Below are 27,428 nucleotides of genomic sequence, written 5' to 3'. Positions count from 1 at the left end.
AAGTTTTCCAACTTTTCCCCTCCTTCCCCCCTGCCCCAGATGTCAGGTTGACCAATACGTGTTAAATATGTTAAAGTATATTTTAAACACAATATATGTATACATATCCATAGTTATTTTGCTGCACAAAAAAAAAAAAAAATCAGACTTAGAAATAAGGTAAAAATAACCTGAGAAGGAAATCAAAAATGCAAGCAGACAAAAACAGGAGTGGAAATGCCATGTAGTGGTTCACACTCATTTCCCATAATTCTTTCTCTGGGTGTAGCTGGTTCTATCATTATTAAACAAATGGAACTGATTTGGTTCATCTCATTGTTGAAGAGAGCCATGTCCATCAGAATTGATCATCGTATTGTATTGTTGTTGAAATGTATAATGATCTCTTGGTTCTTCTCATCTCACTCAGCATCAATTCATGTAAGTCTCTCCAGGCCTTTCTTTAAAAAAAATTTTTTTTTTAATACTAGTTTTTTTATTTACAAGTTATATGTATGGGTAATTTTATAGCATTGACAATTGTCAAGCCTTTTGTTCCAATTTTTCCCCTCCTTCCCCTCACTCCCTCCCCTAGATAGCAGGATGACCAGTAGATGTTAAATATATTAAAGTATAAATTAGATACACAATAAGTATACATGACCAAACCGTTATTTTGCTGTACAAAAAGAATCGGACTCTGAAATATTATACAATTAGCCTGTGAAGGAAATCCAAAATGCAGGCAGGCAAAAATATAGGGATTGGGAATTCAATGTAATGGTTCTTAGTCATCTCCCAGAGTTCTTTCGCTGGGTGTAGATGGTTCAAGTTCATTACTGCTCCATTGGAACTGATTTGGTTCATTTCATTGCTGAGGATGGCTAGGTCCATCAGAATTGATCATCATATAGTATTGTTGTTGAAGTATATAATGATCTCCTGGCCCTACTCGTTTCACTCAGCATCAGTTCGTGTAAGTCTCTCTAGGCCTTTCTGAAATCATCCTGCTGGTCATTTCTTTCAGAACAATAATATTCCATAACATTCATATACCACAACTTATTCAGCCATTCTCCAATTGATGGGCATCCATTCAGTTTCCAGTTTCTAGCCACTACAAACAGGAATGCCACAAACATTCTTGCACATACAGGTCCCTTTCCCTTCTTTAAAATCTCTTTGGGGTATAAGCCCAGTAGAAGAACTGCTGGATCAAAGGGTATGAACAGCATAGTCTGATAACTTTTTGAGCATAGTTCCAAATTGCTCTACAGAATGATTGGATGCATCCACAATTCCACCAATAATGTATCAGTGTCCCAGTTTTCCCACATCCCCTCCAACATTCAGCATTATCTTTTCCTGTCATCCTAGCCAATCTGGCAGGTATGTAGTGGTATCTTAGGGAATTTTTTCTTATAAAATTACATTAGATAAGAATGCTGTTTCAGTTCTAAATTATTTAAGTAACAAACTATCAGGAAATCTTTTCCTTATTTATCTATGAGTAAGAATATATTAAGACTTGCTATGTCTTAGCAATAATTTTCTGCCCTTGGATTCTTAAAAGGTAGAACATGAATATTTACTTAATGCTGTTTTCTTATTCATAGAATCATAGAATTTTAGCAATGAAAAGGACCTAGGGAACCAAAGTATAAACATTCACCTATTGCCATTATTTATGGTGTATATACTCAGCAGAGTTTTCATTGTGAATAGATATCTTTTCTATTCAAATCTTGTCAACTCTTTATCTCATTTTTCAAAGTTTGTTGGATACCTTTTGTTCTTTTCTCACCAGTCAATCACATCCCAAGTATTCCAAATATATAGAAGATAATTTTGCCTCCTGCATCTCTGAGAAGACTGAGGGCATCTGCCTTGATCTCTTTCTTTCCTCTCTTTCTTCTATTACCTAGAACTTGTCAGCATCATTTTCTACTTTATCTTCCTCTAGATTAAAAAAAAAGTCCCCCTTCTCACTAAGGCTGATTTCTCTCTCTGTGATATAGTAAACTGAGTCTGACTGAGGCTGATGCCCTGATAGTTTAAATAAAATATTGGAACAATATTTTAAGACTTAGATCATTTATAAAAATGTCTACTTAGCCATAACATAGAAAGGATATAGTATTTCAGGGTGTGACTATTAGAAGGATTGGGATATCTGCCAAATCTGAAGGACCCCAAATCCATGTTGGTAAGACTTTTAAGCCTTTAGCTAATGAGGAAGCCAAATAAAATGACCTAAAGTCACTAGGATGCTTCACACAGTCTGGTGACTTGAACCTTAAAGAACTAGCTCATCACATGGGACCTCAGTACCATTCCCTTTAGTATTCTCTAAGACTCGTTTTAGCTTTCATTTCCTTTTTTCTCTTTTCATCTTCAATCTCAGCTCTACAGCTCCATCTCATTTGTTTCCACGTATGCTCAGATCTCCTCAGACCTGAAAAAGAAACTTCTGTTGATCTGTCTAGCCCATCTAGCTAAAATCCTTTATTGCTTCACTGTTAAGCTTCTTGAAAAGATTACTTTCTACCCAGTGTCTCTACTTCCTCAACTTTCTTGCAACTGAGCCACTTTTCCATCTGTTTAATTGAAACTTCTTTTTCAAATGGCTATTTTTCAGGTTTCATTCTTCTTGATTTTTCTGAGTTCTTGATACTATTAACCACTTCCTCCTTAAACATTTTTTTCTAATTAACAATCATAAAAATAAAGAAAAAAATAAAAATAAAGATTAACAATCATAAAAATAAAAACAAATAACTTTTGTTTTCTTTCCCTCTACCCACTTCCCCAAATTGGAAAAAAAAGACAAGAAAAACAAGAATATTATAACAAATGTGTATAATCAAAGAAAACAGATTTATGTATTGGCCTTATAAAAAATTCCTTTTTTATTATAGCTTTTTATTTTTAAAACATATGCATGGATAGTTTTTCAACATTGACCTTGTGTTCCAAATTTCTTCCCATCCCCTCTTCTAGATGGCAAGTAATCTAATATATATTAAACACGTTAAAATATATGTTAAATCCAATATATATATATAGACATATTTGTACAATTATCTTGCCGCACAAGAAAAATCAGATCAAAAAGGAAGAAAACGAGAAAAAAACAAATGCAAGCAAACAACAACAAAAAGAGTGAGAATGCTATGCTGTGATCCACACTCAGTTCCCCTAGTCCTCTCTCTGGGTGTAAATGATTCTCATTATCACAAGATCATTGGAACTGACCTCAGTCATCTCATTGTTGAAAAGGGTCATGTCCATCAGAATTAATCATCATATAATCTTGTTGCCATGTACATGAAATCCTAGTTCTGTTCATTTCACTCCACATCAGTTCATGTAAGTCTCTCCAGGCCTCTCTGAAATCATCTTGCTGGTTGTTTCTTACAGAATAATAATATTTCATAACATTCATATATCATAACTTAGCCATCCTCCAACTGATGGGCATCCACTCAGTTTCCAGTTTCTGGACACTACAAAAAAGGACTGCCACAAATATTATTGCACATGTGGGTTCCTTTCCCTTCTTTAAGATCTCTTTGGGAGAAACACTTCTGGGTTAAAGGGTATGTACAGTTTGATAGCCTTTTGGTCATAGTTCCAAATTGCTTTACAGAATGGTTGGATCACTTCACAACTCTACCAACAATGTATTAATATCTCACTCCAATATTCGTCATTATCTTTTCCTGTCATCTTAGCCAATCTGAGATGGTACCTCAGAGATGTCTTAATTTTCATTTCTCTGATCAATAGTGATTTGGGGCACCTTTTCATATGACTAGAAATGGTTTCAATTTCTTCATCTGAAAATTATCGGTTCATATCCTTTGATCATTTATCAATTGGAGAATGGCTTGAATTCTTATAAATTTGAGTCAATTCTCTATAAATTTTAGAAATGAAGTTTAACAAAGCATGTCTTAACTGACATCTTGAATCCATCTTCTTTTTTCAATACTTGGATAATATGCTTCTTTACAGGTCTTCTTAAATCATGTCCTTCTATAGGACAACCTTTTTTTTTTTTTTTTTTTTTTTTCCTCCAGTTGGCTTTTCTAGTTAGTCTTTTCCCTTTATCTGTCTTCTTTGCTAGTTCCTCATCCTTTCCTGGGGCCTTAGTGAGAGTGTTCCCAAGGATTGATTAAAAAGTCAAAAGGCACTTACTTTGTGCCAGGCACTATACTTACTAAGCACTAATGATGCAAATATGAGCAAAAACAGCCTCTTCTTTTCTCTTTCCCTGCTAGTGGATTGTAAACTCCTTGAAGCAGGGAATTTTAATAAGTGTTGTCCATATAGCCACATTGCCTTGAACATAGTAGAAGCTTAATAATTGATGATTTAATTTATTTTAAATTAGTTTTTATTAATAACTTTTGTTTCTTACTTCATTATAATTTCCCCAGATTTTTCTCTTCCACTCCCTCCTAGAGAGCCATCCCATATAAAAAAAGTTGTTTGTTTTAAGAGAGGAAAAAAATCAGCATAATTTATCAGTACATTGAAAAAGTCTGAAAACTTGTGCAAAACACCTGTGGACCTCTCAAAACAGTGGGTTAGGAATGTCCTCTCATATCTCTTCCATTACATTAAAATACCACAATTTGTTTAGCCAATTGATGGCCTTTATTTCCAATTCTTTGCTATCATAGAAAGTGATGCTATAAATATTTTGTTGTTTATGAGGATTTTTTTTTTTTTTAATATTGGCTTCCATTGGATAGAAACCCAATAATGGAGTTTCTGGTTCAAAGAATGTGGATATTTTAGCCACTTTATTTGCATAATTCCAAATTGCTTTCCAAAACGATTGTACTATTTCATAGCTTCATCAATAATGTATTAGTGTGCCTATTTTTCCACAACTTTTCCAACATTGATTATTGCCATTTTTTATTTTCTTTACTAAATTGGAGGGTATGAGGTAAAACCTCAGGATTGTTTTGATGTGCAATTCTCTTCTTATTAGTAATTTGGAATGCTTTCATGTGGTGGTGAATATGTTGCAGTTCTTTATAGAAATGTTTGTTTATATCCTTTGATCACTTATCTATTGGGGAAAAGACTATTAGTCATGTGTATTTATTAATTGTTTATGTATCTTGGATGCTAAACCTTTATCAGAGAAATTTAATACAAAGATTTTTTCCCCCTTTAATACTTACCTTCTTATCTGAGCCACATTTATTTTGTCTGTACAGAAACTTTTCAATTTCATAAATCAAAAAAATTTTTTTTTTAATAATTGCATCTCTGTCCTTTGTTTGGTTGAGGATATATCTCTTATCTAAAGCTGTGAGAGAAACATGATCTTCTAATTTTTTGATAATATGAGCTTTAATATTAAGGTTATATATATCCCACTTAGAATATAGTACATACTCTAAGGTATTGGTCTAAGTGTCATTTCTGCAAATATTCATCCCCCAAACCTATTCCCTTTTCTTATTTAACTATATATTTGTGGCCACTGCCACTGACCTATATTCTTCCATATTTGTAACCTTAAAATTATCTTTGGATTTTCCCTCTCTCTTTCTCATCTTTGATATCCAAGTAACTACCAGAACCTGTCAATTCTACCTCTATAGCAATTTTCAAATCTGTGTCTGCCTCTCTTTTCTCACTATCACAGGCCATCATTATAACACATTTGGACTAATAAAATACCCTTCTTACAGATCTTACTGCCTTCCCTCTTTCCCCTCTGAAATCCATTCTTTAGACTATTGCCAAAACAATATTTCTTATGCATTTATCAGTTGATGTTATTCCTTCACTTAAAAAATTTTGGTAGCTTCCTATTGCCTCCTCAGTAAAACTTTTTTTCCTCTCCTTCTTACTCTTCCTTGTAACTAGAAAGTCCTCTTTATCCTTGAAAGCTCAGCCTAATTACATATCTTCCATAAAATCTTCCATGACCTCCTCCCATTGTTAACCATCTCCCTCAGAATTTAGTAAGTACACAAATGCTTTAGTATTAGTTAGCACTTAGTTTGTGTCAGGTACAGGCTCGGATTGTGATTTAGAGTTGAGAATTCTCAGAGGTAATCTGGACTAACCTCTTCATTTTGTTTAAATGAAAAACCTGATGAAAAATCTTAGACCTTGCCTAAGACTGATGTAGCATAGCATCTGAGATCCCCTGATACTGTAATGCTAGAGAAACTGAGGCAAGATAGAGATTAGAGAGTTTTTAATAATTTATTTGAAAGGGAGAGATTTACTGGGACCAAATGGATCCATGGTTTGGTCTGGGGAGTTAATGAGACTGTTGTATGCAAGAATCCAGCAAACAATGTAAGTTCTCAATGAGTACACACACACACACACACACACACACTCTCTCTCTCTCTCTCTCTCTCTCTCTCTTTCTCTCTTTCTCTCTCTCTTTCTCTCTCTCTCTCTCTCTCTCTCACACACACACACACACACACACACACACACACGCTTCAGGAGTCAGAGCACTGAGAGTGGGAATGGGACTATGGATGTGGTTCTTTTTTTTTTTTTTTTTTTTTTTTTTATAATAAATTTTATTTTATTTAATAATAATTTCGCATTGACAGAATCCATGCCAGGATAATTTCTACACGACATTATCCCTTGCAATCACTTATGTTTCGTTTTTTCCCCCTCCCTCCCTCCTCCCCCCCCCCCAGGATGGCAAGCAGTCCTATATATGCTAAACATGTTGCAGTATATCCTAGATACAATACATATTTGCAGAACCAAACAGTTCTCTTGTTGCACAGGGAGAATTGGATTCAGAAGGTAAAAATAACTCGGGAAGAAAATCAAAAATGCAAATAGTTCACATTCATTTCCCAGTATTCCTTCTTTGGGTGTAGCTGTTTCTGTCCATCATTTCTCCAATGAAACTCAGTTAAGTCTCTTTGTCAGGGAAATCCACTTCCATCAGAATACATCCTCATACAATATCGTTGTCGAAGTGTATAATGATCTCCTGGTTCTGCTCATCTCACTTAGCATCAGTCCATGTAGGTCTCTCCAAGCCTCTCTGTATTCATCCTGCTGGTCATTCCTTACAGAGCAATAATATTCCATAACATTCATATACCACAATTTACCCAGCCATTCTCCAATTGATGGGCATCCATTCATTTTCCAGTTTCTAGCCACTACAAACAGGGCTGCTACAAACATTTTGGCACATACAGGTCCCCTTCCCTTTTTTAGTATCTCTTTGGGGTATAAGCCCAATAGAAACACTGTTGGATCAAAGGGTATGCACAGTTTGATAACTTTTTGGGCATAATTCCAGATCGCTCTCCAGAATGGCTGGATTCGTTCACAACTCCACCAACAATGCATCAATGTCCCTGTTTTCCCGCATATATGGATGTGGTTCTGATAGTGTTGGGGGAGGCATGGGGGACATCTGATAAATTGAGATTACAGAATACGGAGAGGCACCCAACATTCTGATAATGCCTAAGATAGAAGTTCTTTATCCTTATCTGGATCATCATGATTAGGAGGGAGGGGTGGCTGAGCAAAACAATTAGGAACTGAGGAAGAAAAATTAAAAAAACCAAGGCAGGATAATTTAGGGAAACTGAGTCAGGATAATAAAAGAGAACTATGACACAAAAGGTTTTTTGGGGGAGCTTCTGTTCTAACAAAATCAGTAATCCTCAAGGACTTCCCACACTCCCAATCTAAGAACAATCTTTGTCTGATTCTGAATAGATCACTCCTCAATTCATTGCTGATTGTCAGATAGATAATAAGTGATAACCAAATTCTGGAGACCACTCCTCTGGGTCATAGAATTAGTATGTCCATAATAGAAAGCTGGATAAGGGAGTCTCCTCTCTCTTAGGACTTAGCTAATTTCTTTGAGAACTTAGCCCACTTGTAATAACGTTACAATTATAATAAACTTTGCCCCTTGACTATAAAGTGGGTTCAAGCCTGCAAATTCTTTTGAGACACCTCACAACACTTATCTGTGACTCCAAACTTTTGGGGATCCCCTTCCCAATCTCAATAAGGTCACACAAATATTGTGTAGTAGACTCAGAATTTGAATTTAGGTTTCTCTAATAACAAATCCAAGGCAAAATAAACATATGATAAGTGCGAGTAAAATGTTATGGGAATTCAAAGGGATTTCAAGGTGAATCAAAGAAGTTTTTTAATGAGGAGAAAATATTTAAACTGAGTCAAGTTTTAGTAACTAATGATATGGTAGGATGGGCGTTATAGGTGGAAGGAAAGGAATGAGCAATGAAAACTAGCTGAATGATTTTGAATAAAAGACTTAACTAATTTTCACCTTCTCTTACTCCTTTCAGGTTATCAAGGAAAATGGAATTTAAAAAATATTGCCAGGGTAATTTTTTTACAACATTATCCCTTGCACTCGCGAATTTAAAAAATATTAAGAGGGACTTCACTCTGAAAAAAAAAAGGGGGGGATTTTAAAAGTCATAGGACCTTTGTCAGGGGTTTAGTGAGTGGGGAGGACTATTCTTAGTTCAATGATTGTCCACAAAAGGAATTGGATAAACTCAGTGGGGAATTGAGATTGTTCTTTGTTGATGATGGCAGTAATAGAGAAATCTGGAATATGTACTTAAGATATGGCAGATAATTTCCTAAGATTTGTCAAACCAGATGATTATGATCCACTTCTGATGACTCATGTGGATATAGAGGATACTGCCAGAAGGAACCTAGAAAGCACTGCCAAAGATTTCAGAGACTTGTGCAAGAAGGAGACTCTTAGGTGCACAAAGGTTGTTCACATCTGCCTATTGAAGACAAGGAATTAAAAACAACAACAAAGCTGCTCTGAAAGAGGAAATGCTGATTAAGAAGATGGTGTCTAGGAATAGGATTTGGATTTCTATTTCATAACTTAAAATATGGGAACAACAGGCTCTTGGCCAGGGATGGAGTGAATTCATTTTTATAGTGCTTGATTTTCATTGTTGTAGGTTTTGTTTTGTTTTATTTTGTTTTTGGTCTAATTATAATCTCTCTCTGTCCTTTTGCAATTCAATTGAATAAAATAATTTTACAATGAAAATAGGTTGACAAGGATGTATTTGTTGTTTTCAGGTATACTTAATCAAAATAGCTTTAAAGTGAAAAAAAAAAAGATGAGGAAGGGAGAAAATGTGAATTTAGACTGAATTAAGAGTTCTAGTTCCTAGGAACAAAAAGTAGATAGTTTTCCTGGACTTTATACCCTCATCACAGAACATGTAGAGTATTGTATTCATATCTGGACATCATGGGTTAGAAAAGACATAAATTTTTTTTTTAAATAATCATTCTTTTTTTTTTTTTAAATTTTTATTTAATAATTACTTTATATTGACAGAATCCATGCCAGGGTAATTTTTTTTTTAACAACATTATCCCTTGGACTCGTTTCTGTTCTGATTTTTTCCCCCTCCCTCCCTCCACCCCCTCCCCTAGATGGCAAGCAGTCCTTTATATGTTGGATATGTTGCAGTATATCCTAGATACAATATATGTTTGCAGAACCGAACAGTTCTCTTGTTGCATAGGGAGAATTGGATTCAGAAGGTATAAGTAACCCGGGAAGAAAAACAGAAATGCAGATAGTTCACATTCGTTTCCCAGTGTTCCTTCTTTGGGTGTAGCTGTTTCTGTCCATCATTTATCCATTGAAACTCAGTTAGGTCTCTTTGTCAAAGAAATCCACTTCCATCAGAATACATCCTCATACAATATCGTTGTCGAAGTGTATAATGATCTCCTGGTTCTGCTCATTTCACTTAGCATCAGTTCATGTAAGTCTCTCCAAGCCTCTCTGTATTTATCCTGCTGGTCATTAAAAAAGACATAAATTGAAGAATGTCCAGAGAAGGTCAGTAAGGATGGCAAAGGTCCTTAAATTTGTGCCATAAGTGGATTGCTTTGATCCTATAAGTATCATTAAAACTTGGAGGGATGACACTTATGACTGAAAGAATAAAGGATGTTTAGCCAGGAAAAGAGAATACTCAGGGAGTACAATAGCCAATTATCTGAAAAATTATTTTGTGGAAGAGATTTTAGGTTTGTTCTGTTTGCTTACAGAGACCACAACCAGGAGCAATGGTAGTAGAAGCTGCAAAGAGGAAAATTTAAGCTTGACATAAGGAAAAAATTCCTAATAATTAGAGCTAATTATGAGGAGTTTTTGACTGTTTTAGGAAGAAGTGAGTTTCCCTTCCCTGGAGGCCTTCAAGTAGCTTAGATGACCATTTGTTGGTATGTGGTAGTGGAGATTCATTTTCAAATATGAGTTGTATTAGATATAGCACTGAGATCCCCTCCAATTAGAAAATTCTGTGATCATCCTAATAAGTAATATTGTTAAAATAATCAGTGTTAATAGCTTATATTTATGTCATGTCTGAAAGATTGTACTTTTGTCACAACAGCCGTGTGATAGTGTCTGTGTTGTTATTCCCATTTTATCGGCAATGAGAAATTAAATGGCTTACTAATGGTCACATAGTAGTTAATATCAAGAGTCAGGACTCAAATACAAATCTTTTAATAGCTATAGAATCTTTCATATAAACATTTTCTTGCTCGAGCCTTTTAACAACCCTAAATAGAAAATTTATGTATTATTAATAATAATTTAAAAATCAACAATAGAAAAGATCATACTCATCTTATCTCCCTTTTATAAAATAACTTGAAATATTTAAAGACGTTATGACATCTCTCCCAAGTCTTCTCTTGTCAGAGCTAAATATCCTCAGTTCCATTTCTTAAGTTGATCTACAGATGGCGTGATCTTAAAGCCCATCACCTTCTGGTTCACAATACAGATTTTCGACATCTTTCCTAAAGTGTAGTACTTGGAACCAAATAGTCATACAACTGGCATATGACCCAGGCAGAGAATGGTATCATTCTGCCCACTCCCAGTCCCATATATCAAGTCTTAGTAAGATGCTCAAAGAGCAACCTAAGGTGATCACACTTTTTTTTTTTGTTTGTTTTTGGCTGCCCTATCACACTGAGTCTGCAGTCCACCAAAATCCCAGATCTTTTTCAGACAAACTGCTGCCCTGGCACAGCTTCCCTTTGTTGTATTTGTGAAGTTGATATTTTAAATGCAGGGTAATATTTTACATTTCTTTCTATTATATTTTACCTTTCAAGATTTGACCTGGGTCAAATATTGTAAAATATTCAGATCTTTGCAGATCTTGGCTCTTGTCACCAAGTACTTGACCTTGAAGAAGGTCCGAAAGACCATAGTTCATAAATAGCAGGTATGTACCTGGATTAAGCTAAAGAAGTGAGCCAGGAACCTGAAGCACTGGATCAGGAAGGCAGGTAAGGTCAGTAATTAAGGAATCATTAAGACTGTCAAATTAACAAAGCTAAAAGGGTTGGCAAATTGAGGAACAAGGTCATTAGGCATAAAGCCTGACTAGTTAGTATATGAAGGAGAGTAGACCAGAGGGACAGTGGAAGTGAATCACTTACCTATAGGACTTGGTTTCCATTAAGTTTCTCTAAAAAAAAAAAAATCCTGATTTCTTTTTTTAATCAACAAATACTAACATTTCAAAATACAAAGAATAAAAAAAAAAGGTTTGCAAGCAGTAAATTTGTTGTGTACTTTGTTTTCTAAAAAGCATAGGTGAAATTTAATAAGGCAGTAACGAAAATGTCCCATCTGTATACCTTTCTAAACATCTCTTGTTTTCTTGTTTTTAAAAGGTTTTATTATTATTCTTTTTTTTTTCGTTCTGTATCTTTATCACTTTCTGTTAGTTCATTATCTTCCTACTAAATAGTAGCCTTCCTTTATTTCAAAGAACATAGTTAAGAATAACAAATTAAGACGTTGGTCATTGTTCAAAATGTATCATTCTGTACTTCTAGTCCAGGGCATCTTAAATTTTTTTCACTTGACTGAGAAATTTTTACGTCATCCCATTTATATAGATATATAAAGTATATCTATATATAAATCAAACATTTACTAATAATAAATCATAATTTGCAACCCCCATATTCAGTTACACTTCCCCATGTGAGGTTGCAACCCATTGTTTAAGGAGCTTTACTCCAGTCCATAATCTCTCTGAAGTTTTCTAAAGATGCTCTAAAAAAAGTTTGTTGATTTGTTTTCTTTTTACATTCCTAACATTCACAGATTTACTCCCACTTTGTGAGAGGTCTTTTGTAACAGAGTAAAACATTTAAATAAAATGAATAATACAGTGACCTCATCTGAAAGTGCATGAAACATTTCACATCTGTAACATTTTCACTCCAACTCTCTATTTTAAAAAATTAACAGAAATCTTTTCTTTCCCTCCTGCATATACTTCATTGAAAAGAAGGATAAAGGGACAGCTAGGTGATGCAGTGGATAGAGCACCAGCCTTGAAGTTGGGAGGACCTGAGTTCAAATTTGATCTCAGACACTTAACACATCCTAGTTGTGTGAGCCTGGGCAAGTCAATTAACCCCAATTGCCTCAACAAAATAAAATAAGAAAAGAAGGATAAAAAGAAATTTCTTGTCACAAATATAACTAATCAAAACAATTTCCCTCAGTGATTGCATATAAAAATATGTGTCATTCTCTTCTCCAAATCCATAACCCTTTGACCATCTTTCCTGCAACTGAATTCTTTGAAATGACCTCAATTAGAGTATGAGTTCCTTAAGAACAAGGACTGAGTTGTTGATATCCCGGTTATATTCCCTTAGTACAATGTTTGGCATATGATTAGCACCCTCCCAATCCCCCCAGAAAATGAAAGAAAGAAAAATAGGGAAATGGGAACATTTAAAAATGTATAGAAAACAAAGAAGGCCAGAGAGAATCCTAGACAAGCAGGAAAGCTTTGAAAGTTGTATGTCTAATTATAAAAACAAACAATATTAGAGGACTTAAGAATTCTGATGAATGAAGAGATAAGTTATGATTTCAGAAATGATCAGCTATGATGAAAAATAATATCTACTTCCTGATAGAGAGGTGAGGGACAGATATTCAGAATGAGAAATTTAAGAACATGGTCAATATGGAAATTTGGTTTGTTGCCAAGGGATTTGTTTTCTCTTTTTTTCAGTGTGGGAAGGAGGAAGAAAGATGTTTGATAATTGAAAAAAATTAATTTGAAAGTGTAAAAAAGTTACATGTTGAATTTATTATAAATTTTAAAAGAAAACCAAACTTTACATAATGGAAATATGCATTTCCCCCTCTCCTGTTCTATTGATTACATATATACATATATATATATATGGTATTTGTTAAATTCAAAAATAAAAAAATTAAATCTTTGTCATTTTTATGGTATAATTATATTTCATTACATTTACCTACCATATATTCATCCATTCTTAAATAAATGGGCACTCATTTTCCTTGTAATTTTATTACAGTTATGTTTATTTTGCTTTATATGGGACCTTTATTCTCTTTGGGGTTTATGCTTATCAGTGGGATCTCTGGGTCAAAAAATATAAACAATTTTGTGATTTTTCTTGTATAAATCTAAATTGTTTGGGGAATTACTTTTAGAATCTATGACACATTCTTTTTTTTCCTCAATAATATTTTATTTTTCTAAAACCATATAAAAATAGTTTTCAACATTCATATTTGTAAAACTTTGTGTTCTAAATTTTTCTCTCTCCCTAAGATAGCAAATGATCTGATATAAATTAAATATGTGTAATCCTTTTAAACTTATTTTCGTATTTTGTTGTGCAAGAAAAAAAATCATACTAAAAGAGGAAAAAAAACCCATAAAGGTAAAAATATTGTGCTTCAGTCCATATTCAGTCTCCATAGTTCTCTTTTGAATGTAATTGATATTTTCCATCCCAAATCTATTGGAATTGCCTTGAGATAATCTCCTTATTGTTGAAAAAAGCCGGTCCTTCACAACTGATTATCACATCATTTTGTTACTTCTCCTGGTTTCTGCTCACTTTACTCAGCATTAGTTCATGTAAGTCTTCCTAGGCTTTTCTGAAATCACCCTGCTTATTATTTCTCATAGAACAAAAATATTTCATTATCTTCATATATCATAACTTACTCTGTCATTCTTCAACTAGGGATCTATTCAATTTTCATTTCCTTGCCTTTACAAATAAAACTGTTACAAACATTTTTGTACATGTATATGGATCTCTTTTCCTTTTCAAAATTATCTCTTTGGGATACAGACAGTGCGTCTCCTGTATCAAAGGTTATTAACAGTTTGATAGCTCTTTCGGCATAGTTCCCAATTGTTTTTCAGAATGGTTAGATCTTTTCACAACTCCACCAATAATATATTAGTGTCCCAGTTTTCTCACATCCCTTTCAACATTTATCATTATCTTTTCCAATCATTTTAGCCAATCTGAGAGTGTACCTCAGAGTTTTCTTAATTTGCATTTCTCTAATCAATAATGATTTAGAGCATTTTTTTTCATATGACGAGAAATGGCTTTAATTTCTTCATCTGATAATTATCTGTTCATATCCTTTGACTATTTATCAGTTGGGGAATGAGTTGTATTATAAATTTGAGTCAGTTTTCTATATATTTTAGAAGTGAGGTACAGCACATTCTTTTTAAATACTTTAAAAAAATCCTTAATTATTTCAAATTTTCTTTTGATACTGGATTTAACTTTTGAAAACTGCCAAAAATATTTGTAGCCAAATTTGGTGAATAAGGAGACAATCAAGGTGCACAATACTATTTTTTTGGTTTAAAAAAAAACAACCCAGGTATAGTTCTAAAGCCATAAAACAAACTTTTTCCTGTGACTAGATTATCATAGAAGGAAATGGTATCTATTATCTTCAAGAAGTCAGTTACCCAGAGATTTGTTTCCTTAAGATCTACATTGCTGAAAGTTTCTAAAATTCTATCAGTTATGAAAGTGTTAATGTTTTTTTGCTGACATAATGATCTATCTGATGATAATATTCATTGTTTTTCTTGGTTAGAAACTTTTTCTGGGAACAAACAGTGAAAATCTTGTCCATAGTATGCTGACAGAGTTTGTATCCAGTTGGTCTTAAAAGGAGATATCTATAACTCAACAAAATTATAGATGCTATTGTAGAAGTATAACTCTGGCTGGCCCTGGAACTTTTCTTGTGTAGTCCTATGGAAATTGTCCCTAAAGCTCGTGAGAAAAACATATAGTTTTTAGTAATAAGAGGCATAATTAATACTTTGGTACACTTTTTAAGCAGATTTCTAGAAAATACCTTTTATTTTAGAATCAGCTGTGGCCTTTGTATCTTTATTTCAAAAATTTTAGTTAAGACTTGTGAATTGGTGGGAATTGGTAATTCTATAAAGGAAGATGGAGTATACATACATACATACATACATATATATATACATATATATGCATATTATATATACAGGAATTTCAATATGAAAGTATAGTTCATTATTTTCTCAACAGGATTCTTCATTAACTGTATCTTCATATCTAATTAAGTGAAAATTTTGTATCTTATAAAATAGCTGTCATTTAAATAGCACTTTGTAATATATAAAATGCATTGGATATATTATCTCACTTAATGGTCACAATCCTTTTTCTTTTCTTTTTTTTTTTTTTGAGAGGCCATTGGGATTAAGTGATTTGCCTAGGGTCACACAACTAGGAAGTATTAAGTGTCTGATGCTGGATTTGAATTTAGATCCTCAGGTATCTCCGGAATCCAAGGCCAGTGCTCTATCCACTGAGCCACCTAACTCCCCCCATAATGTTTTAAGATAAATAGTATATTATTATCTCATTTTTCTGATAAAGAAACTGAAATTCAGGGCTTGTGATTTGCTCATGATCACATATATTAGCTAGTAAGAGATAACCAAACTGGGGTCTTGAAACTCTAAATTTAGTGGAACTTTTTCTCCTACTTTTTCTTGAAGGAACTTCTGAATTATCAAAAGAAAATGGCTCATTTTTAAAATTAGATTTGAAATTAAGTATATTTTGTCAGTAGCTAGGTGGTATTGTGAATAAGTTATTTAGCTTTTGTTTGCCTTTGTTTCTTTATAAAATTGGGATTTATTAGAACTTTCTTCTCCTAGGGTTGTTGTGAAGATAAATATGAGAAAATATTTTTAAAGCATTTAGCACAGTGCCTGGCACAAAGTAAACACTATATAAACATTATTCTTATTCTTATTCTCTAAGAAGTTATAAATTACACATAATATATAATATGAATTAAGTCTAGGCAAACTTGACCAAGGGTAGGAATTTTGAGAAGTCATATAACATAATCTGTTGATTACTAATGTCTGACATATTTACATATACATACAACATAGACATATATAACTATATGGACATATAATTATAGGGGGTACAAGGGATAGAGTGCCAAGCCTGAAGTCAGGGAGACTTATCTTCCTGAGTTCAAATCTGATCTCAGATGCTTAACTAGCTGTGTGATTCTAGGCAAATCATTTAATCCTGCTTCTGACCTTCCTGAGGAGTCAGGGATGGCATGATCATCTGTATTCTAAAACAAAAGAAAGTGGGAGATGTAATGGGCTGAGGCTCGAGTTGATGCACTGAGGTCCCAAGCACATGAGGCTAAATAGTAATTGGACCATACTCTCTTAATATATATACTTGGAGAAAGAATGGCCCCTGCCCACTCTTTGTGCAAGTCCTGATGTCTTGTATAGGAAATGACGATTTTGGTGGGTGGAGGCAGGGGAGTGGAAAGGGAAGTGGAAAGAGAGACTGTTGGCTGGCATCTTGACACAGCTGCCCATATTGCTATTGCAATCCTTCTTCACCTCTACGGAGAATAAAGATTGAAGATTTTCCCCTTAACCTGAATTCCTGACTCCAGCTGATTTTAAATATGTGGTCATCACACCTGCTTGCCTTGGTTTTCTCATCTGTAAAATGAGCTGGAGAGGGAAATGGCAAACCCCTCCAGTATCCATGCAAAAAAACCCCAAAAGAGGTCATGAAGAATCGGACCGGACTGGAATGACTGAACAATAACACAGTATATAAAACTAGACATGGACATCTATGCAGAGAGACAAAAATACACACGTATACATATTTATGGTGTATTTGTAAAATAATGAGACTGATTTTCATCTTAGCTTATAGAGACAATTTCACGATTAAATGCTTGCTTCTCAAAATAATTGATCATAATCCAGAATATTCCATTTCTTGAACATTTAAAGATAAGATTTTCATTAAACTGTAATTCTAAAATTGGATAGTAAATACATAAATATGACTTTTAAAATATTACTAATAGGATACACTTAAAAATTTTTATAGCTATTTAGCAATAATTATTTTTTCACTATATGTGTGGGGAAAATAGCATAAACTTTTCAAAGCCTAGAAATGTTATTTCTGGGGCAGCTAGATGGCATAGTGAGTAGAGTACCAGCGCTGGACTTAGGAGGACCTGAATTCAAATGTGGTCTCAGACATTTAACATTTACTATTTGCTATGTGACCCCGGGCAAGCCATTTAACCCCAATTGCCTCTCATAAAAAAAAGAAAACAAAGCAAGAAATGTTATTTCCAATAGTTGGTTCACATTCAAGCCTATTTCTAATATTCAGATTCTGTTACAGAAGTTCCTCATTCTCACTTTTACCTCTGTGTTATTGAGAACAATGACCCACTTTCTTTTTTAAAAAATTCACTTTTTTTTGAGGGGGGGTTATATATGTATATTGACTTTTTAAATACAAATTTCTTTATGTGTCATGTTGGGAGAGAAAAATCCGAACTAAAGGGAAAAACTACAAGAGAAAAAAAAAAGAAGCGAATCATTTGTTGATTTACATTCAGTCTTAGTTTTATTTCTGGATGCAGATGGTGTTTTCTGTCTGTTTATTGGGATTGCCTTGGATCATTGAATTGGGAAGAACCAAGTCTTTAATAGTTGATCGTTACATAATGTTGCTGTTGCTGTGTACACTGTATTTTTGGTTCTGTTTGAAGTTTCATTCAGTGTCAGTTCATTTAAATCTTTCCAGGTCATTCTAAAATCAGTCTGTTCATCATTTTTTGTAGAAAAATAATATTCCATTCCCTTCACATACCACAATTGATTCAGCCATTTCCCAATTGATGAAGTGGCCCATATTCATTTCAGGCAGGGTTCCAGTATTTTTCAGGAGGCAGAGATACGCTGGTAGTTTTATACACAAGAGAAGTCCCCAAGATAAGTTAGCATAAAGAACATATGAGGGAGATTTAATGTAGGAGAAAATGGGGCTTATAAATTGATCCCCAATCCCTTAAAAGTAATAATTTGTGTGAACAAGATCAACAGTACAGACCTCCCAAGTACATACCTGGGTTGTTCTTGTTTTTCTTCTTTTTTAATACTGAAGCATTTTTTAAAGCTTTTTATTTTCAAAATATATATATGGATAATTTTCAACATTCATCCTTACAAAATCTTGTGTTCTAAATTTTTTCCTTTCCTTCCCCCACCCCCTCCTTTTTACTTCGCAAGTTAAATATGTGCAATTCTTCTATACATATTTCCACAAATATCACGCTTACCAAGAAAAAAAAAAGATAAAATGAGAGAGAAAATGCAAGCAAACAACAATAAGACATACCTGGTTCTTAACTGATGTTGTTTAGAATGAATTAAGGATATTTAGCTATCATTTAGACTGCGTTTCAGGTTTTTGCCAAATTGATTCTAATGTCCACCCCCCAAAAACAAAGAAACAGAACCAAATCTCCAACCGAAGCCCCTTCTCCATTGTGGCTTGACCACTAACGAGCGCTCTAGAATGGCCGTCCAGCTGGCCCTAGCACTGCTCGTCGGAAAGGGGATCCTTAGCACGAGGCGGACAAGCCAGCCCCTTAAGAGGCTGTAGGCGGACTCTGCCGGCTTGCATCCCGCGAGCCTCCCGGAGCATCCAAGCGGTGCTGTCTCCACCCAGTGTTAGAATGCCGCTCCTACATGCAGTGCCTTGGAAGTACTCCAGGAACCGGTTATCGGGGCGGAAATTTTACCCTGATCCAAATGCTATTCTAAATTAAAAGATGATGCCATTGTTTGAAGCAACCTGATTGTGACTCATTTGTTCTGACATGAACTTAACCCCTATCTCTGGGACTGCAGGAGATATGTGCAACTGGGAATCCTTTTTTAGTTACTGTTTCCACTTAGCAAAATGAAATAGAACGGTGCCGCAAGACAATGGAAAGGAAAGCACTCTGCAGATCCTGACCCTCGCTAGGCCCCGGGTTCTCACTCTTCCTGTGTGTGTGTGTGAGAGACAGAGAGAGACCCCTCTGGCAGATTGGTGAAGCTCACGGGCCCCTCGGAACACTCTCTTCAAATGCACAAGATAAAATATATGGAATTAAAAAGAAAACCAATTATTTTGAAATCCATTTATTGAAACGTATTAAAAAAGCCAATTATACTGAAATCCAGGAAGGAAAATAGAAAAGATGCCCAAGTTCTTGAACCCCAGGTCCAAAATGAACGTCCTAAATTCCTTAAATGAAATAATTGGTTTTAATTTGGCCTAAAAACTTTCACTAAACCCAAATGCATAATAGTAGAAAAGGCTATCTCCTGCTAAATATAAGATGCAGAGAGGGAATTAGCATTTGCATACTGTGTGCCAGGCACTATGCTAAGTGCTTTACAAATGTCTCGTTTGATACCACAGTCCTGGGAGGGAGATACCTGGGAAATGTGAAGTCCCTCTTATAGGAAATCATGATAAGAAGATATTCTTATCTTTTTGGAGTTGGAGTTGGAACTGGAAAGAAAGGGGCCTTTAAATTGTTTCCAAGAACCCTTAAAATTAATAGCTTGTGTTGAATAAGATTGTGCAAATTTCCGAGCATTTTATAAATATCATTGCATTTGATCTTCACAACCACCTTTCGAGGTAGGTGTGGTTATTATTCCCATTTTACAGATGAGGAAACTGAGGCAGGCAGCATTTAAAGGACTTGTCCAAGTTCACACAGCTTAGTAAGTATCTGTGGCAGATTTGCATTCATGTCGTCAGGACTCCAGGCCCAATGTTCTTTGCACTGAATCAATCACTTGCCTTCTGTAAGAAAAAGCGTTTGAAAAGAAAATAATTTTTCTTTACTCACAGATGTTGCAAAACACCATATGGCTCCTGTTTAAGGAGCAGAGATAAGAGAATTATCTCTGATATAAATACTGACAAACTTGAAATAGCTGATCAAAGAAATAGACTGTCTGGAAAGAAGGTAGGAGTGGGGAAATCAGAAATCACAGACTATATAGATAATGATCAACTTCCCATCATCTGCCTTTCTGTGCTTCCTTTCTGGTTTCTTTCAAAATGGCTAGGACCAAGGGATATTGGACCTGGAGGCTAGAGGGTCTGAGTTCAAATGGTACTAGAGGTATTTATTTGCTGTATGATTTTGAGCCAGTCATAAACTCTCTGGGCCCCAACTGGGCCCTCTAGTGTCCTTTATAACTCTAAGTCATTCTATGTTCTACACATGTATGTATACTTTTGTAATACATGTATATACATCAGTCGTGTGTGTGTGTGTGTGTGTGTGTGTGTGTGTATGTGTGTGTGTGTGTATTTCCCAGAATAGGGATCTCAGGTAAGGTGTTTTGTTTACTAAGGCATTTCAGTATCTGTTCTGCAATATATAGTATCAGGGAGGTTTCTGGAATCACTGAGAAAATAGATCAAGGGCCTTGCCCAGGATAACAACTAGCATGTGACAGAAGCAGGATCTTCTTGGTATCAAGGTCACCTTTCTTATCCACTGTACCAACAGGCTTACTCTATTTATTAGAATCTTAAAAAGTGAATTTCTTTCCAACCTTTAACATATTTGATCTCTAATATGTTTCTATTATTTTCTGTAAAATAAAATTTTGATTTGGTCTCATTTCACCTTTAATTAAAAAATCCCAGTTTGTGGCATAAAATAGGCTTATTCATCATAACATAGCATATGAATTTCTTGATTTTTAAAAAATTTCTCTTTTTTGTTTCATCTTGTATGATAAACTTATGATTCATATATTTAATTTTTCTCTATTTTTCTCTCTGCTTTATGTCTTCCATATTTTATTCCCTTACCTTTCTGGTGTTCTCCCCATATTTTCCTCTCATAACTTAATGCTCTTCCTTATCTCTGTTCCTTTCTAGGTTTCTGTATGACTCCCTCAAACAAGTTCTGTAATATTTTTCTGGCTTCTCTTCTGCCCTGTGTTCTCTTTCCCTGTCTCTTTTCTCTCCTCCATCTTCCCCCCCCACTGTCTTATTCTTGGGGCTAAACAGTGAGCAATAAGATTTCTTCTGGACTGGCCAGGCTCCCAGCTCCCTTCAGTTACCATCTGGAGTTCTTCAGGACCCACCTGGCACCCTTCTGCTACTTCCCCAGGCTCCTGGCAATAAGATTATGGTGGGAGTAGAGATCATAGAATTGTTGAATGCTCTCTATTCTTTGCCCTTGAATCCCAGAAGGAAGAATGAATAAGAGGATCAATGGGACAACTCTATTATTGCTCTAAATCCCCTTATCCCTACCTATCTCAGGGTTAGAACTCAAGAGCATAGGGACTTCTTAATAGGAAGTCATCCAACTCATTTAGTCCTTAGGAAAAAAAAATCCTGAGAATATGTGGGAACTTAGTAAACACCCTTCCTCATTCCCTCTTACCTTTCCCTTCCTATCCCTTGATAGCTACCCTTTATATAACTGTTTTATTGATCAATATGCTCAGCTAACTGAAGCTGGATGCCTACCTAAATGAGCTCTCACCTTTTTTGGTCAGAGGCCAGATTGGCAATTTAAATAGAAGAACTGAAGCTCAGCATAACTTGACAGTTGGTCACTGCTCATTCTTGACAGCTTGGGCACAGTCCCGAGCATGAGTCAATCACAGAATCAGTGTTTACCAAGCTTCTACAGAATGGAGCTGCTCACAGAATTTTTTCCCCCGCCATTGTTTGGAGGAAGAAGGAAGGAATGGCCCTCATGTTGTCCTTCCTACTTGTAGAGAGGTCTATTAATGTTACTTGTCATTGGAATTCTCCAACGCGGCAGAAGGTTCTGAAAGGTGACATCTAATGTTGGCCAGTTTTTAGTTTTTAATTCTAATTTATTGGACTCCATTTCTTATATTTCAGGCAATTTGGGAAGCACAGTACCATGTTGCCAATTTTTACAGTGTAAATCCAGAACTAAGGCAGTAGTTAAATAATTTTATTTTGAATGGGATTGATGAGAATGATATACTACAGAGGCATGGTTTATTGTAGAAATAAAGATCCTTTTAAAGTAAGTATAATATACTTGGTTATGATGTCAGGGAGATTTTTTTTTTTTTTTTTACTTTATTGCTATTGGTTTTGAAAGGATATATATTTTTCTTTGATTTTAACCATTATCAATTCTTAAGAGGTAATAAGGAATAATTCTCAGCATTTTTTGGTTTGCAGACTCCTTTCAAAAACAAAAAAGAGTTGTGAATTCCCAGAATAATATAATATGCTACTTATAATATTCTTCAATTATTTACTATTTATGTCGTCAGTAAGGAATTTTTAATCATGAATCCCCTGGATCATTGTTTTTCATACAGCCCAAAAAGACTTAATGGTTCACAAATCCTAAGTGGCAACTACTGGAAGAGGGATACAGAGTAGGTCTTGAGGCTAGGAAGTCCTGGGTTTAAATGGCATTTGTGGCACATACTGGCAGTGTGATCTTGGGCAGCACATCCCAGTTGAGGGAGTATTTGACTGCAAATAAATCAGGTCCAGCACTTTTCTCTATTATTTCATCATTTAGTTGGGTCAGCTTCCAGGGTCTCATCTGATTCAACTCTCACTCCTCTAGCACACAGCCTACTGGGCAGCTAGGTGGTGCAATGGGTAGAGTGCTGAATCTGGAGTGTGAGTAGCCCTGAGTTCAAATTTCACTTCAAGATTCTTACTAGCTGTGGGACTCTGCACAAGTCACTTGCACTCTATTTCAGTTTCCTTATCTGGAAAATGGGGGGGTTAATAGCATCTATCTCTAAGGATTATTATGAGGATTGATTGAGAAAATGTTTGTAAAGCACTTAGCACAGTGTCAGGAACAGGTTTATTATTATTATTATTAAAATAACAATAGCTAGTATTTATATAGCACCCATACATACTAGCTATTGTTATTTTTAATAATAATAATAATAAACTATATAAAGTAGATTATTGCCTTTGCTATTTTGAAAGATTTTCAAGGAGATCCTATGGCTTGGTAGTGTCTTCTAGCATTCATCACATTTAGAGTGATAATCAAGAAGGTCTAACAATTTTATGAAATTTAAACACATTTTTTTCTTGATATTCTTCAGAGAGAGTTGTCAATGACCTGTTGTCTTTATCACCAGAGCTTTAAAACCCAGTCTTTTAATCTTCTTCCTAAATTACCAGGGGAAATAGAGCAGCTAAATGGGGCACTAAATAGAGGGGTGTGTGTGTGAAAGGAGAGGAATGGGTGGTGTCAGGAAGACTCATTTTCTTGAGCAAACACTTTGTAATTTTGTGACCCCAGGCAATTCACTCTGTTTGCCTCAGTTTCTCATCTGTAAAACAAGCTGAGAAGGATATGGCAAACAACTCCAGTATCTTTGCCAAGAAAACCTTAAATGGGATCATGAAGAGTCAGATAGGACTCAACAACAACCACCAAAACAAAAGTTTGAAATAAGAGTTCAGATAATCTATTTGGGACTAGATCCATAATAAAATAACAGCTGTACCTGTCTGTTTTCAATATAGCACTTAGCACAGGTGTTTAATAACTGTTTATTGTTATTACAATTATAAAATAAGCTGATTAGAGTTATAAAGTAATCTGACAACTTGAAGATCTTTTTTTTTTAAATGAAAAGCGATTATGATCAGCTTTCTCTTCTCAATCCTATACTTTCAATGTTCTCTGAATCATCCTATAACCCTTCCTTTTTTGTTCCAGCCTCAGAGGATGAAGGAGTCCTTCTCCTTGTCCTGGCTAAGAGCTCCATTTTTGCCCTTCATCCCATCCCCTCCTGTATCTTTGGGAACTTGCTTCCTTTCTCAAACCCCAGTCTTTATTCACTGGCTTCTTGTTTCCTGCTTATATTCCTAGATTTTACCTATCTTTTAAAAAAGGTCAGGTAGGTGGTACAATGCATAGACTGCTGAGCCTGATGTCAGGAAAATTCATCTTTCTGAGTTCAGATCCAGCCTCAGACACATCTCAGATGTGTGATCCTGGGCAAGTCAAGTAACCCTATTTGCCTCAGTTTTTCATCTGTAAAATAAGCTGGAAAAGGAAATGGAAAACCACTGTAGTTTCTTTGCCAAGAAAATCCCAAAAAGGATCAGAGAGAATCAGACATGACTGAAAAACAACTAAAACAATGAAAATCCTTTTTTTTTTTTTTGGAATAAAAACAACTTTATTTAGAATGAGGTTAAAAAGAATATGTTTCCTAAAGTTAAACAGATTTCTAATTCAGATAAAATGCTATCCTCCCCTCTTCCCTCCCACTCATCCATATTCATCTATCGATTGGCCATGTGAACATGTCAAAAAGTGGAAATTCTAAATCTTATGAAACCAACTTCCCATAGATTGAACCTTTTATATATTATATAGAAGGAAAGCAAAACCAGTGAGGGTTTGAGAATGATCTCTCTAATCCCTTTATTTTTATTTTTTTTTAAATTTAATTTTATTTAATAATAATTTTGTATTGACAGAATCCATGCCAGGATAACTTTTACACAGCATTATCCCTTGCAATCACTTATGTTTCGTTTTTTCCCCTCCCTTCCTCCTCCCCTCCCCCCCCCCCCAAGATGGCAAGCAGTCCTATATATGTTAAATATGTTGCAGTATATCCTAGATACAATACACATTTGCAGAACCGAACAGTTCTCCCGCTGCACAGGGAGAATTGGATTCAGAAGGTAAAAATAACTCAGGAAGAAAATCAAAAATCAAATAGTTCACATTCATTTCCCAGTATTCCTTCTTTGGGTGTAGCTGTTTCTGTCCATCATTTATCCAATGAAACTCAGTTAAGTCTCTTTGTCAGAGAAATCCACTTCCATCAGAATACATCCTCATACAATATCGTTGTCGAAGTGTATAATGATCTCCTGGTTCTGCTCATCTCACTTAGCATCAGTCCATGTAGGTCTCTCCAAGCCTCTTTGTATTCATCCTGCTGGTCATTCCTTACAGAGCAATAATATTCCATAACATTCATATACCACAATTTACCCAGCCATTCTCCAATTGATGGGCATCCATTCATTTTCCAGTTTCTAGCCACTACAAACAGGGCTGCTACAAACATTTTGGCACATACAGGTCCCTTTCCCTTTTTTAGTATCTCTTTGGGGTATAAGCCCAATAGAAACACTGCTGGATCAAAGGGTATGCACAGTTTGATAACTTTTTGGGCATAATTCCAGATTGCTCTCCAGAATGGCTGGATTCGTTCACAACTCCACCAACAATGCATCAGTGTCCCCGTTTTCCCGCATCCCCTCCAACATTCATCATTATTTTTTCCTGTCATCTTAGCCAATCTGACAGGTGTGTAGTGATATCTCAGAGTTGTCTTAATTTGCATTTCTCTGATCAATAGTGATTTGGAACACTCTTTCATGTGAGTGGTAATAGTTTCAATTTCTTCATCTGAAAATTGTCTGTTCATATCCTTTGACCGTTTATCAATTGGAGAATGGCTTGATTTTTTATAAATTTGAGTCAGTTCTCTATATATTTTGGAAATGAGGCCTTTATCAGAACCTTTAATAAACAATGAAAATCCTTGAAAAAAACTTCACTGGATTCTAGCATCGTCCCTTCAAGCAGTCTTCCTATGTAACTTCCCCCTTTCACAGCTAGACTCTGACAAAGGATCAGTTCCACTCATTGCCTGTAATTCCTATCATCCCACAGGCTTCCCAACTTCTTGCCATGCGTGTTTAACCCAGTCATTAACTGGTTATCCCCAAATTTGTCAGCAATCACTAAATTATTAACAATGGGCCTTGTTCTGTTTCATGTAACTCACACAATGTCAGAGTTGGCAGAGATCTTAGAAGTTCTCCCTACAACATTCTTGGCAAGCAGCCTCTGAGGATTTGTATTTAGGGACAGTTCAGTTTGTTAAGAAGTTTTAAAAAAATTTTTTCCTGAAAAATTTAAATTTGCTTCTTTGAAGTTTCTACCTATTGATCTTGGTTGTGTCTTCTTGAGACAAACGGTACAGGTCTAAAGCCTTTTTCACATGATATTCCTTCAAATAATTGAGAGCTGTGATATATCCATCCCTTGCAATTTTCTCTTTTCTGGGCTAAATATTCCTACTTCCTTCACTTGAACCTCCCAGGACATGGATTTCAAGCTCTTGACCATTCCAGGTCTCCTTATTTTAATCTGTTCTGCTGATCTGTTTGGCTGTCCAGCCAGCTCTGAATCCATCAAATTGTACTGTCTTCCAGTACACACATCTTTTCCCTCTTCCTATCCCATGTGAGGGTACGAGATTGATTAAATCCTTGAAAAAATGTAGGTAAACTTATATCTAGTCTTTCCCAATCTACCAGGACAGGTAATTTTAAGCAAAAAAAAGAAGGAAAACTATTCTTCACAAAATCACTTGGCTGTTGTAATCAGTTTTTTTTTCTGTAACTACCATGTCTTTAATAATAACTTTCTAGAAGAATAGAACTTCTAGAATAACAAATTTCTATAATTTTTATAAAAGAATAGGATGAAGCTCTTTTTAATCACTCTTCTCTTTTCTGAAAATCTGCAAAGTATTTGGCCCTTTTTAATTTCAATGATATCTTTTACTATATCTCAATAATCCTCTTCTCTGTGATCATTCAAATAACCATAAATTCTTTGAGTATAGAGAGAAAGTTCTGTTCATCTGGAGATTTGTATTCTCCAAGGACAGCTAGGCACTCTATTATTATTTCCCTATTTGTCTGGAACCCGAGTGTGCTAGAGCCAACTCTTACTTGTAATATTTTCAGTATGAGCATTTTTCCTTGGGAAGTCAGCAAACACTGCAAATCAGGGTTTTGTTTATTGTTTTCTTGATTGTCTAGATTTAAGCAAATAATGTAGGAAATATTGATAATGCAGATTAAGCTTAAAAGTCCATCCTGCTGTAAATTCTCTTTCCCCCTTTCCCCCAAAAGAACCAGTTGTTAAAAATTTACCAGTGTACCTCTGACCTAGACTCCCTAGAAGCCTTTTTTATTCTGTCCTTTCCTATCCCAAGAATTATTCTTCCTGGTTAAGAGCATAGAGCAAAATTAAGACTTGAGTAGTCCCACCTTCTCTCTGATGTCATTTATAAAAATATCAT

The 27,428-nt window shown here is 35.0% G+C and overlaps 1 protein-coding gene and 1 long non-coding RNA gene across 3 annotated transcripts in view; one reads left to right on the top strand and one right to left on the bottom strand.

The window, feature by feature from the left end:
- The window catches only part of EFCAB2 (EF-hand calcium binding domain 2), a 124,171-nt gene that overhangs the window by 44,602 nt on the left and 52,141 nt on the right, over window positions 1–27,428 (top strand). The window lies entirely within an intron of this gene.
- Window positions 17,839–19,103, bottom strand: LOC127559569 (uncharacterized). Its single transcript, XR_007953163.1, has 2 exons — window positions 18,640–19,103; window positions 17,839–18,200 (listed from the first exon to the last, which is right to left on the bottom strand). It is a non-coding gene; the product is annotated as an uncharacterized LOC127559569 (long non-coding RNA).

The sequence above is a fragment of the Antechinus flavipes genome, chromosome 4 (assembly GCF_016432865.1).
Source record: "Antechinus flavipes isolate AdamAnt ecotype Samford, QLD, Australia chromosome 4, AdamAnt_v2, whole genome shotgun sequence".
Taxonomy (NCBI): Eukaryota; Metazoa; Chordata; class Mammalia; order Dasyuromorphia; family Dasyuridae; genus Antechinus; species Antechinus flavipes.
The sequence above is the reverse complement of the archived record's forward strand: the minus strand, read 5'-3'. Positions and strand labels throughout refer to the sequence as shown.